We start from the raw sequence: 14,381 nt of genomic DNA, 5'->3' as shown, positions 1-14,381 counted from the left end.
AACTCTGTAGGACTGAGTAATAAGGATGACTCCAGACCCCACCACACTGACAAAGCAGAAAGGGGCATTTTCATTTGGTTTTAAACATACATTCCATTTGTTCAAGTAGACAAGAATTTTCTCACAACTTGGAAGATATTTCTATAAAATATATATATTTTTTGCCTCAGGAGAATTTTTAGCCATAAAAATGAAGAAAGGAAGTGGCCAAAAGGAAAGGATATGTATTTGCTTTCCTTCTGCCCCCAGGTATAAATATTTTCTCGTATGTGTTGTCTTTTTCTTAGACACCAGAAGTGAGGATGTACAAGTCTGACCAATGCTAGTTTACTTGATATTACCACTGCAAGATGAAGAAAACAGAGGAAAGACCCATTATGAAAAAAAAGATCACCTCCAACAATCAAATTTAAAATCCAGCAGCAAGACTACAGTGAAGTATTGCACTAAAATTTTTAGTGCTCAGAATGACAAAGTATAATTTTCAAAAAGTTAAAACATGACGTTGATGCAAATATAAAATTAACACATGCCAAAGATACTATCCAACTCATTAATTAATGAGAAAAACAGTAAAATCGTAAAGCAGGTTCAAAGATCATTTGAGGAGCTGGTTGTTTATAGATGATGTAATAAAGGAATATTAAGTTAGATTGCTACATTAGAATTAAACTGTTAACCATCAACAGTACAAGAAACTGTGACGTTTGAGGTTATTTTTCTCTCAGACAGAAAATATTGCTTCTGTACCAGATACAGGTTTACAAGATAACATGTAACTTAACAGAACCTGAGCCTTTAATTTATATTTTAAATACCAAAATCTAGCGATGGCAGATTATTTCAGAAAATTAAGTAATCCTTGACCAAATGGGTCTGTTCAACACTGTTTCAGTGTGACTTTGAAACAATTCGCACTCATCCTCTTGTCTGTTTACAAGTTATGGATGACTTTTCTTAACAAGTGACCTAAGGAATTCTGAATTTACCAGGTAATCATCTGTTACATTTTTTTTGACAGCATGTTGCTTGGTAAGAATGAAATTTTAATCAAGTATCTGTCAACCTTTTGTCACTTCCTTGATTCTTTCAATATTGGTATTTGGTGCTTGTGTACTTTGCAGCTTATGAATTAGTCTCACTGATGTTTGCAGCTCTTAGCAGCCTGGCTTGCTGAGCTGGAAAGAACCGTCAGTGACAGTGAGAACTTATTCTGCAGTGACATGTGAGGGTGCTAGGATATTGTGATATATGCCTCCCCTTTCCCCCCATTACTTACACACACACACACACACACACTCACACACACAGCCTCACCCAATAGGAGTGATGAGTCTTAGACAATTTTATGAGGACAGGGAAAGCACAAATCCTCCAAGAAGAAGCTAATCCTCCTATGGGTTTCCTGATTAGCTAAGCAATAGAACTACAGACTCCTTGCATTGGACAGGACCTAAGAGGTTAACTACTCCCACTTCCCTGTCAAAGTAGGAGTCCCCAGAACAGCCTTCGCCTGTGATCTTAGTAAAATGCAAATTCAATCATGTCACTCTCCTGTTAACATCAGCCAGTGGCTCCCCTTTGCCCTCAGGATACAGTCCAAATTCCTAACATGACTTACAAGGTCTGGCCCCTCTTCTCTCCCTCCATCCTCAAACCTCTTCACTCTTCTCCTCTTGCACCTTTTTCCTTCTAGTATATGAATTTGCTTTAGTTTTTAAAATGTGTCCTGTTCTCATTAACCTCTGTGCACAGGCTGTGTCTTTTCTTTGGGTAGTTCATAGTCTTCAGGGCCAGTCTGAAGAAGATCTTGTGAATTTGACCCAAAGGTCATTGTTTGCTCCTTAGCATAAAATTCAATACATTTTTTCCCTTGAGCTGGAACTATTTGTGAGACAGCAGAATCGAGTTGGTAGATCAGGAAATTACAGGAATGACAGAAATGTAGCACACTGAGATTTGGGCCTGCATCTGATGAAGTCGTTCATGACCACCCTTGAGAACAACATGGAAGGATCCAGGTTGGATCATAGTGCTGAGTGAGATCTGTAACTGGTAGAACACAGAACCTCAAGGGGGGCATGAGTTGTCAATAGCATGCTTGAGGGAGGTCTCTGTCATTGCCCTTTGCAGGCCATTATTTTCATAATGTTTTGGAGGTGAACCTCAATGGCAGGCTGCTGAAGTTTTCAAATGGACACAAGTTGGAAGAAGTTAATATTTTAGATGAAGATTAGTTGACAAAATGTTCCTGACATATTGAAATAATGACAAATTTTAAGTGGCTAATCACAATGAAACAGCACAGTGATAAGATACGGTGGGAATGGGAAAGAGATTTGGAACAAATATTGGTGAGTCTAGTTGAGAGTAAATTCCACACGAGTTCTCAGGGTGACATGACTTCCAAAAAATAGTAGGGTTTCTTGGCTGAATTAATGAAAGCATAGTATTTATATCAATGTGGGTTTTAGTGTCATTTTTCTCCCCGACTTGCTCAGTTCAGAGATGGGAATCTATGTTTGGATTCAGGCATTATATTTCAGGATGCTGGAAAACTGGAGTGTGTGCAGAGGAATGCACCTGGGATGGAGAGGTGACTAAAAGCTTTGTGATGGGAGGGTTGGGGGAAGACATCTGCTTTATTTAGCTTGGAAACAAGAATGGGAATATAATAACTCTTTTCAAATATTTGGAGGGGCAGTGCATGGATGAAGGATTTATTTTATTTGGTGTGGCTCCTGAGGCAGAGCTAAGACCAATGAAGCAAAGCAGTAGTTAGGAAAAGGGCCTTAATATAGATAGCTCCTTTCTGATGGAGAGAGCATCATAAAACCAAGCTGTCTCAGGAAGCTATGAGTTCCTTGTCACTGAAAATATTCAGAGGCCAGACAACCAATGATTTGTTGGAAATGTAGTAGGCTTTCCAGTATTAGGGAGAGGCTGTTGAACTATCATGCTTTAGTATCTTTCAACTTTTATATAATTACTGTCTCCTTATTAAGACCTGTATTTTACATAGCACATACACTTAAATAAATAAATATATATAAGGAGGAGCTTTTACCACAGCTCCTTATATAACTAGCGTGGTATAATGGGAAAAGCCCACGTTCTGAGGACAAATTGTCATAACCCTGTCTAGCTGTGTGATCTTAGGCAAATCATGTAATTTCTCTGAATTCCTACTTTGTAAACTGAAAAAAAAAAATAGGACTAATACTTCTAGTTGAGATAAAACAATGGAACAACATGAATATGGATTAAAAATATAAATAATGTTTTGAAATTAGCTAAGAGAAAATGAATGATCAGACAGTGAGGGTCACAGAGATTCAGATGAAGGCTGGATCACTGGGAGTTGGGTAATAATAACAGCAGTTAATTTAGTGTTTGCTATGTGCCAGGCACTGTTCAAAGTGCTGCTACATGCATTAGCTAATTTTATCCTTGCCAGAAACCCATGAGGAAACCTAGCCACAGAGGAGGTATGTGATTTCCAAGGTCCCATGGCCATAGCCAAGTCAGGAAATGAACCCAGGCGGTCTGGCTCCAGAGTCTGTACACTTATTTTCTTTACTGCCTATGAAGAAGACGTCACAGATGAGCAGTGTTTGACCCACAGTGCAGTTGCAATTGAGGCCAAAATCAATCCTACTGAAAGTTCTGGAGCTGAGATGGCCCTTCAGAATTGTCCCAAATTTTGAGAAGGGGGTTGGCCTTTGTATGCCTACATCAACCCAAGGTTACACCTGGGGACCACCAATAGCCAATGACTGGCTGACAGGCCTGTACTGGAGGGCAATTTCTAGTGAGGAAATCAGCTGGGAGAGTATAACAGCCAATCTTCCCAGCATCTGGGGGATTGGTGCATGGGTGAAGAGGGATCCAGGCAGAGCACACGGAATCCACTATACCTGGCATAGACCAGGCATGATGGCACTGATGATGGTGATGGTGATGATGATGATGATGACCAAAGCTTTCTGATGTGGCCAACTCTGTTCTAAGTACTTTATTCACACTAACTCATTTAATCCTTATAATATTCCTGTGCAGAGGGTGCTTCTGTTTATCTTTTGAGGTAAAGAAACTGAAGCACAAAAAGATTTAGTAACCGGGGCAAGATCATTCAGCCATTAAATGGCACGATGGGGATTTTTTTTTTAAAAGCACTTATTTCTAAATTCACATCCAGTAAAATTCACTCTCTTTGGCATACATTTACATGAATTTTGACAAGCGACATGTGGATATAGAATAGTTCCATCACCCGTCCCCTGCAAATTCTTCAGGCCCTTTCTAGTCAACCCTTACACTTGTCTCCAGCTCTAGCAAACTGCTGATCTGTTTTTGCTCGTGTAAACTTACCTTTTCCAAAATGTCATTTAAATGGAATCATACAGTATATAATCTTTTGAGTTTGACTTCTTTCACTTATTGTAATTGATGCATCTGGGGTTCACACATGTTGTGTGTATCAGTGCAGAGTTGGAATTAGAACTCAAGCTCCATGACTCCAGAACCCAAGCTCTAACCACTGTGTCTACAAACTCCCCCCGGGACAAGTCCAGTGAGTAGACATGTGATATTGCCTCTTCTGGTGTGGACACAACTATAACTTAGTTTCTAACACTCCTTTTAGTATCTCTGTTAGAAATTGCTGTGGATTATTCATTTGTAACAAAAAGTTACAATGAGAAAAACCATGCAGTGGGCTTTGACTGAACTAATTAACTGCTGTAGTTTCTTATTATGAAGTTGAGTCGGTTGCCCGTTACTAACTTTGTATATGAGCTTACCATGATTTTTCCAAAGTGTTGTAAAAGAAGATAATTTGGATTTATGGTGTGTCTCTGATCCTGCCATGTGCTGTTAAGAAGTTTGTTGGGGAGCATCTGTCCTTTAGTGCCAGTTAAAATAGGTGTGAGTGTTATAAGTTCGTCATAGTCCACAGGCTTGGATGTGCAAAGCTGAAACTCTTCTTTATATCTGAACTTTACTCTCTGGTCTCTATCTCTGCTTTTAAAGGAAAACTTTATGTTGTCACTTCAACAACATTCACTTCTAGTTAAATCTTTGTCTCTTTTGGTTTAAAATTCAGTCTAATCAGAATTTCCTTCCCTTTCCTTCTACGTTCCCTTAATCTCTGGTAGATGAGTGTGGCGTAAGGAAAGGGCATCAGGTTTTCTGTCCTACTCTGATCTCTCTGGTTCCCTCAGTGGGGTCTCCTTCCATTTGCTCGTTGGTCTCCCAAAGAACTGCTCTCTACAAACTCCCTGTGGCAAATGCAGTGAGTAGACATGTGATGTTGTCTCTTCTGGATGTGGATACAGGTACTATTTATTTTCTAACTCTTTTCTTAGTGACTCTATTGGAAATTGTTACAGATTATTCATTTGTAACAAGTGCAGGGTTTAATACAATCTGTATGCTCTGCCCCAGAACCATGAGTCATCCATCACCTCCCTTCTCAGTCACTTTTATAACTATTTTTTATTTTTTACTTTTTTTGGTAGGAGGTGGGGAGTGTGCCTCCTCTGAAACTCTTGGCTGTTTTCCATGTGCTACACTGTGGAAGCCATGACTTTGGGGACTGTCCTGGGGCTCTGCAGCCTATTTTCTTCCTTCAGCCCTTTGAAACCTACAGTTTGGCATCATGTTGGACACAGGGCTTTTCTGTGAGCTGTGAAGTGTCTGAAGCACATTGTGGGAAGCCAGGAAATCTTAGAGCCTCTTCTGCTCTGAGATCCCCACTCTCACCTGTGACTTCTGATGTGGACACAACTGTGCCCCCCCCAGTTTCAATCCAGAGGGGGGCAGTGTGCCAGGCCACTCTTCAGGTCCTCACAGCACGTGAGCCCCTCAGACTTATCTCTAATCCAAGTGGTAGGAAAACTGCTCTTTGGCTGTCCAGTTCCCTCTTAAATGTTTCCCATTCCATAAATGCTTGTTCTGAGTCTTCCAGGATTTGGCTTTTGATATTCAAAGCCAAAGCTTCAGAATCTCCAAAAGTTTTGTTTGTTTGCCTTACGTGCCTGCCTGTGCTCATGTCATGAATGAACTTTGGAAAAAAGTACTCCATTTTCCCAGTGCATCCCCGCTTAGCTACTACGGACTATGTGTGTGTGTGTGTGGGGGGGGGGATGTTGGGAAGGATTGCTGAGAAGAAATGTACAAAGATTGCCATTATCTTGGGTGGGAGAGGACCTGGTAAGGTTCGCACTGGAACTGGGGTGGAGGTGGGAGGGATGGGGGTGACTGTTGGGCTGTGGAGCTTGACAAACCTCCCCATGTGATTCTAACACAGACTTGCCTCTCCCTGAGGACCTCACTTTCTGTCAGTGCTTACCATTGTCTTTTATTGTGTGATACATTCTTAAATATGCCATCTTGTATCAAGAAGTTGATCAAAGGTCATTGTTCCCTATACTTCAGGGCACTTATTTTTTCCTCCTATCCTTAATGAGTACAAGGACCATATCTGTCTCACTCAGCATAAGTCTTCCAAACTTAGCACAGTGAGTCACATGGCAGGTACTCTGGAAATACTTATTGTGGATGGTGAGAATGACAGCTAGCTTTGGCTCTGGGAAAAAAATTATATCCAAGACAATTAAGGAAGTGATGCTATTATGATTTGGAAGGAAGGACAATTTGGGGTTAGCAAAACGGAAGGGGAAAGGGAGAAATAGTTTCTACTTAGAGAGGCTCAGATTTTGGAACCCAGGATGGCCCAGATTATTAAATTATGTTTCCTTGGGACTGGGCAGTTTCTAGGTTCTAATGACTAGAACTTTGCCGCTTCCTGCCCCTCTCAATCCTACTGCGATAAGATACAAAGTCCTGGTGAATGTATGGGCACTGAGCAGAAGCTTTCTGAGCTGTTCAGCCCTAGTATCAGCTGTGATCATCTACCGTCAAACTGGAGATTAGATCAGGGTCTGTAGAACGGCCTTCCTCAAGCCAGGGGCCAGCTTCCCCAAAGGAGTCTGCTTCACAGAGGCCACACACCCCAGCCTGAAGTCACCTAAAGTCACTCTACAGAGAGAGGCACAGAAGGAGGAAACAATTCCAAATGAGGAGATTGTTTTCCCAAAATAAAGAATTTTTTTCTCTCATTGATTTTTCTCATTATTTTCTACTCTCTTAAAAGTAATAATAACCATAGAGCTGAAATGTCTGCTTGGTCAATTTCAAATCAGTTATATGAGATTTTAGGCTACTTTCTACAACAGAGAAATAAAGAGAAATTCAGTGCAAATTATTTTGAATTCTGTAGTACTCCTCTTACGTTGTCTCTCTACTTCTTGGTTTTTGAAAGCAATTTTGTAGTGACTTATTGGCTGTCTTAACAACCCCATGTCAGATTTTGTGTTTCCTTACAAAAAGACATCTTGTGTAATTAATTTTTCAGTCTGGAAATAATAGGGCATAAGACACTGGTCAATGCCAAATTGGGCAAAAAATGGAAGTTTGGCCTAGTTTTTAAATGTTTTATCTACTTGAGATATTTAAATATGTTATTCTTGTTTATTTTTTGATTGCATAAGCAAAGATATTTTGCAATCTGTCGTTTTTACTTATTTACAACAAAGTTGTCGAAACTAATCTTTTTCTTTCTTTTTATGCTTGTGTGGGAAAAATGTGTTACTCTTTAAGATCATTGGAGCTTAAAATATTAGCTTGCAACTTAACATGTTGATGAGTTGCAGTAGTTTGCAAAAACTTTTGTGAATATTAAAAATTCAAGAAATATGGTTAACAATATGTTTCCTCCTTATAATAAAATATAGATATGAAATTAATGATATTCTAATTTGGAGCTTAATTTGATAGAAAGCACACACTCAAACCTTCTCAAGTGTTTGTTAAACCCTAACTATGAGCAAGGTTAAACTCTAGAGAATAAAACAATTAACCAGATCCATATCCTGTCCTCAGTGAATGTACAATTCAGAGGGAAGATAAGGCAGAAAAGCAACTCTAATGAGAAGCAAGGTGGAAATGGCAAATACCCTAAGGAATTTGGAAAAGGCATGTACCACTTTTAGCAAGAGATAAAAGAAGAATCTGCGAGGAGCTGGTGGCCTTCGAGTTATTTCTGGAAGGATGATATGTGAAGGGAATTCTTCTGGAGAACAGTGTGTGAAGTATATGTAATTTAGAGACCACTTGTATTTCACTTTTTTATGGAGTAAAAGACACTTTCAGGCTTGGCCTAGGAACTTAACCAAAGATAAATCCATTCTAGCCACAAAAATCTCCTGGGACATCTTGTCCCATTCTGACCTGAGGGTATTTATGCTTGCTGATCCCTCTGCCTGGAATGCTTTCCCCCAAATATCTGCATGGCTGGTTCCCTCACGTCCTTTATGTCTCAAGCCTATGACACACTACTGAAAATTTTAGCTGTCAGTCTGGTTCCTCTTCCCTGCTTTGTCTTCACCATACTTATTACCATATAATATACTGTATCACTCTCATCTGTTTTGTTTATCTGTTGCCCCTCACTAGAGCATATGCTCAGGAAGGCATGGCTTTTGTAATGTTTCCTACCACCAAATCCTGTAACAGTGCTTGGTGCCTCATGTGTATTCAGTAGATATTTATAGCACAGTTGACTGAAAGAACAAATGTAGAGAAACACAATGGTTCCAAACAGTTCACTTTAAAACAATTATTTTAGATGGCAATACAGTTCTAAGCTGAGTATTCATGTTCTTTCCCTGTGGCAGGCAGCTTTTGTGTGATGTGAGTCAGCATTGGATAGCTGTTGTGATCACCTGTGTAACCTTGGGCAAGTCACCTGATCCCTTTGTGTCTCAGTTTCTGCACCTATAAAATAGGACAATAAAGTCCCTACCTCATAGGATTATTGAGTTAATATGTTTACATGTGTCTGGCATATAGCAATTGCTGTGTAAGTGTTTACTAGGATTATTTACTTTTCTTTTATGGACTTGAGTTTGGCTCTCCTAGCCACTATGTCTTCAAGGACTATGAGGACAGACCAGTTACTTTGGGCTTTTCTTCAAACACAGTTTCACTATTTCCTTCTGTGTGGACTATGCAGGCTTTGCCCAAGTACTTGCCTTTAAGCCTCCCCACCTTTAGCACCTCACTCTGGTCACCTTTTATAGGTGACCTTTTCTCACCTTAACTTCCCTCATCTTCCTTTGTACCCACACTTCTGAACATGGAGTATGTGCTCAGGCAGCCTCTCTGTTCATCATTATCTCCATCGGCTTTGATATTTCCCCTGGTGTTTCTATTCCAAGGTATAATCTATTCCTTCTGTTCTTCACTGCACCACACAGAACTGTTATCTGAATTTCGTCATTCTGCAACACCCAGTCTTTGCCATATGCTTTTCTGTCCCTGACCATGAAGTGTATTCTGTATCTATCATGCAAACAAACAAAAGGAGAAACAAAAGCTTTGCTTAAATGTTTTTAATTGACATTTTACCCACTTACACTGATGATGAGAAAATGCCACTCTCTTCTTATTCAATCAGTTGCTTTCTTTGGCCTCCCTACTTTCATTTTCTCAGTTTAGACCTAAGAACCTAATGGAACCCTGACTGTTTCTTTTAGATGTTGGAACGAACTGTTTTCATAAAGTTGAGGTTCTTGAGTATCAGTGTGTCCAGTGGATCTTGAGCAGCAGTTCAAGCTTTGTCTCTCTCCCATCCCAGATCTTTGAGGTCTTACAGAACAGGTCCACAGAGGCTTACCTTCCAGATCGGGCCCTTCTGGTACAGGGAACTGGATGCACCCCTATGACATTTCTATCCCTGGAGCCACTGGGAGCTCAAGGCTGCTGCCCACAGTTTCTATACTTGGGATAGTGCAGAAAAGCTGCCTCTAGGTAAGAAGTGGACCCTGTTGAAGTAGCAGGGACTCATTTTGGATATTTAACAAAATGGAGAAAAATGTTAAACAAACCAATATTATTTTTACATAAAAGACCCTCTTTTTTGCTGTAATGCGTCCTGGATTCAGCAGCCAAAAGCAGAAAAGTGAAAAATGGACTTTTCCCTTATAGACTCTATGTTTACTCCATAGCTGACAGTAAGTTAAAAATACTTGGCTGGTGAGAAAGGTGAGAAATGGATGATTCAGTCCCTCCAAATTAAGAATCTGCTGCTGAAACGGAAGGCTGGTCAGATCCAGCGTTGCGAGGCATTGTTTTTAGGTTCTTTCCTACTAGGTAAATTTCAAAGTAGTGAGAAGCAGGGGCTGCCTGTATTGAGACATAAAAACCTTTATAAAAGTGACAAAAAATGTCAACATGAAAATTTTGTAGAAAAACAGTTTTAACTCTTCCTCTTAGTTAGAAACACTAGGGAGAACACATAACATAGGAGTTCTTGTTACAAACCTGGGCCCTGTTCGCTGAACACTTTCCTCTCTTCGGGCACCTTATCTCATTTAAGATGCCATCACAGGACATGTTTATGACCCTGGCCTGCTCGCTCTCCCACAGCTGCTTAGTTTTGGCTCCCAGTCACTCAAGGTGCTAATTGTGCTTATGAATACCTCCCAGCTATTCTTAACACATTGTTTCAAACAGTTCTGCTTGGCATTTAGAGATGAATTTTGACTTTCTTTTTCCCCAGTGCTGACACCCCAGGCTCTGCTGGGTTAAGAGCTCCTACTTTTGACTGTTAACTTCTATTTCTTCACCTCTAACACTGTCTTTTTTTTTTTTTTTGCCACAGCCAACTTCCTTTTTATTTTATTGAATCAATTTTTATTTTAGAGTAGTTTTAGAAAAATACAGAAAAAGCAAAACTATAGTCCAGGGAATTCCCCAAAATCCATGGCCCAGTTTCCCCTATTGTTAGAATCTGACATTAGTATGGCATACTTGAACTGATACTGATACATTACTTTTAACTAAAGTCCGTACTATGTCCTTAGATTTTTCTTAATGTCCTTTTCCCCTTCCAGAATCCCATCCAGGACACCACATTACATTCAGAAGTCATATCTCTTTAGGCTTCCCTTGACTGTGACAGTTTTTAAAAAACTCTTCTGGTTTTTGAAGATCTTGACAGTTTTGGAAAGTCCTACTCAGCTATTCTGTAGACTATCCCTCAATAAGGATGTATTTGTTTTCCTCATGAGTAGACTGGGGTTATGAGTTTTGTGAAAAACAAAAACAAAAGCAAAACAAAACAACCAAAAAAACACACACAGCAATAATACACCATACTCATCACATCTTATCAAGTATACATGCTATAAATGTGACTTATCACTAGTGTTTGCCTTAATAACCTGATTGAGGTAGTGTTTGCCAGATTTCTCCACTGTAAAGTTATTCTTTCCCCCTGCTTTCACATTATACTCTTTGGAAGGAAGTTACTGTACACAGCTCATACTTAAAGAGTGAGTGAGGAATTATGTTCAACCTCCTTGAGGGTGAAGTACCTACGTAAATTATTTGAAATTCTTCTGCAAGGGGGATTTGTCTATTCTCCTCCATTCATTCATTCATTATTTAATCTTTAAAACTTTAATATTGGTATGTACACATGGCTATGTGTTTTGTATTTTTGGTTGTAATCCAATGCTTCTTTATTTTGTTGCTCAAATTGGGAACCAACTTAAATTTTTAAATAATCACTTGTTACTACCCTTCCCTTAACATTCTTGATTATTATAAGCAGAATAGTATGGTTCAGAGTTTAAACCATATCAACTCAATTCTAGACAACTGTTTACAAAGGTTTTCTTCCAGATCCTTCCCTTCTTTTCTTTTCCATAATCTTAAGACACTTACAAAAATAATTTATGCATAGAACCCTGCTGATGAAAATGCTTCCAGTTTTAGAAAGCTGCCCAAACTCACTGAATTACTGCCCACCCTCGACTCCACTTTGCCAATTTAGTTAGTTTTCATCATGTCTTCTATGCAGCATCTTGAACACTGGCACTCAATAAGTATGAAATGGTAATCAATACCAGGCATGAAATATTCTCAGTTGAGAAATTATTGAATAGAAACAAAAGTTATCAAGGTATAATAAAATTAATTTCCTTTCATAGCTGGTTCATCCAGTTTGAACTTTCTAGATACAAAAGATACAACATTATATTGTCCAAAATATAATGAAAATCTATTTCCAGAAGCCTTTTTGAGGGCAAATGGACATTTTGAGCTCATAAATCTATTGCTCATTGTAGATTTTTCTTTGTTATATTTTTCAAGTTCATCTTAAGCCAGAAATGCCTGTGTGACCCCATGTGATTGAGATTCTGAATTTTCGCTTTCCTACCACGTTCAAGCAGTTGGTTCCTTTGCCTGAGGAAGGGATGGCTTGTTATTATTTGACTAAAATATTCTATTATAATGGTCTTCACATATTCTTCTCTTTTGAGTTACCAGACACATGTGCCATTCCAGTTATTGGAAATGGAGGTCAGAAAATCTGTACTTATTCCACAGAAAAAAATGCCCTTTTAAATGTTGTTCCCTGGTTGACGTGAATCCAACGTTCTTTAAGAATGATTACCACTTTGTTCTGTGGCAGTCATTGGAATGCTTTCTATAAGAGTGGAATGACTCTTGTTTCATCCTGGCTACCTTATGGTGCGTCTCCTCAGTGTCTCTGATGCATGATCTTTGCAAAGCCAGATCACTCTTCTCAGTGGGGGCTTCCCAGTTTATTACTGCTCTGGCCTAGCCCTTTCAATGCTAAAGGATGGTGTATGACACATTTACCTGCTCTGTAGTTTTGAAGTTATCATTTTTAAAATTTCATGGCTCATTTAACAAAGGAATTGAAAGTAACAGGCTTCTAGTTGGTATTTTCTTTGGGGCCCATTTATGTAAATGTTCTGAGATTGCTCTCTGATTACCCACTTTTGAGCCTAGCAGTGTGTGTAGAGTACACAAACATACAGCTGATTGGGTGGTGTCAGAGTTAGCACTAGGAAAATGAGGATGGTGCTTGCAAAGGGGCCACAGGCATGGTGTAAGACCTCAGCACGGGCGGCTGACAGCACCTAACATAGCGGACAACTCTTATGTTAGAGGTATATAATGCCTGCTCTCTTATTCTCAGAGCACTGGAGAAAGACTTTGGGTTTGGGATCTGTTGTTTTGAGCTCCACTTCTGGCTTTACCTCCAACTGGTTGTGAAATCAACCACAAGTCATTTAAACTCTCTAGATTGCTGCTGCCTTGTTTGCAACTAAGCAGATTAGACTAAGACACTTTTAACTCTAAGGTCCTGTGATCCTTTAACAGATTTTGAAAAATGTTCACAAAAGTGCTTTATTTGCCAGGTTAACATAGGATTGAATTTCGTGCATATAAAAAAAATAAAGATAGGTTTAACCATCTCTCTTTTATTGAAAACACAGCAAGATGAAAGAATAAAATGGATTTGAATACATCCCTTCCACACAGATTTGTTGAGTGCATTGTACTAAGGATACAATTGTGCATAAGACACAGTCCCTGCCCTCAAGTGTGCTAAAGTTTAGACATGAAACATGTCAGTTCTTCCCCCTCTTCTCTACACTCCTACCCTAACCTGAAGGAAACCTAGGGGTGTCATCAAATCTCTGGTTGGCTTTTTCCAAAAGCTCCAATATCCCAAGGTTGCAGATGGGTGGGGCTGAGACTCTTTAGGAGCTAAAGTGAATTCAAGAGATTGCCTAAAAGTGAAAGTTCCTCTAGTCTCAGCATTGTCAGGTTTTTGTACTGTAAATCATTATCCAACCTATTTATTATCTAGTTCCCAAGCTGTTAGCATATATAGTGCCTTTTTGCAGATAAGAATATGTATCCTCTCTAGACAAGTTGCGTAAATGTGGCTCCTCTGTGGACCAATTAGGGAAAGGCCCCCTTCCTACAGGCTCCAGCCCCTCATCAGGGTATGTGGTGCCTTGAGCACATGGCATGATCTCAGCCCCCCGTCCTGCCCCTCAGAGGATGCCCCATAGAACCTGCACCACTGCCTATGGGCAACCTTGCCAGCAAATCCATAAGAGGCTTCCTCAGAACAATGCTTCTCTCCACACATTTACCAGGAAAGATGTGCTGTCTGGGAGTTGCTATCCTAACAGCACCAGGCTGTTAAGACAGCGTCTATTTCTTCATGTTTAAAATACGGCACCATATGTGTGAGTTGCCTCAGGGTTTGGGTGACAATGCTTCCTATTTTTGTCAGATTGCTCTGGTTTTTACTACTTTTTTCCCCCACAGTGTCCTGAGAAGTCCTTCTGAGTAGCAACGTGTCCCCTTTGAAAAATCAAACCACCCCTGCAGGATCACAGCGCTTGAAATGAGACTCTGTAGTCGAATGTTTAGAAGCCCAGCAGCCAATGGCTCTGTGAAAGCCTGATTCTCTACCACATGCA

Source organism: Balaenoptera borealis (genome assembly GCF_965194805.1).
Source record: "Balaenoptera borealis genome assembly, chromosome: 5".
In the NCBI taxonomy this organism is placed as follows: domain Eukaryota; kingdom Metazoa; phylum Chordata; class Mammalia; order Artiodactyla; family Balaenopteridae; genus Balaenoptera; species Balaenoptera borealis.
Note: the sequence above shows the minus strand (reverse complement) of the source record.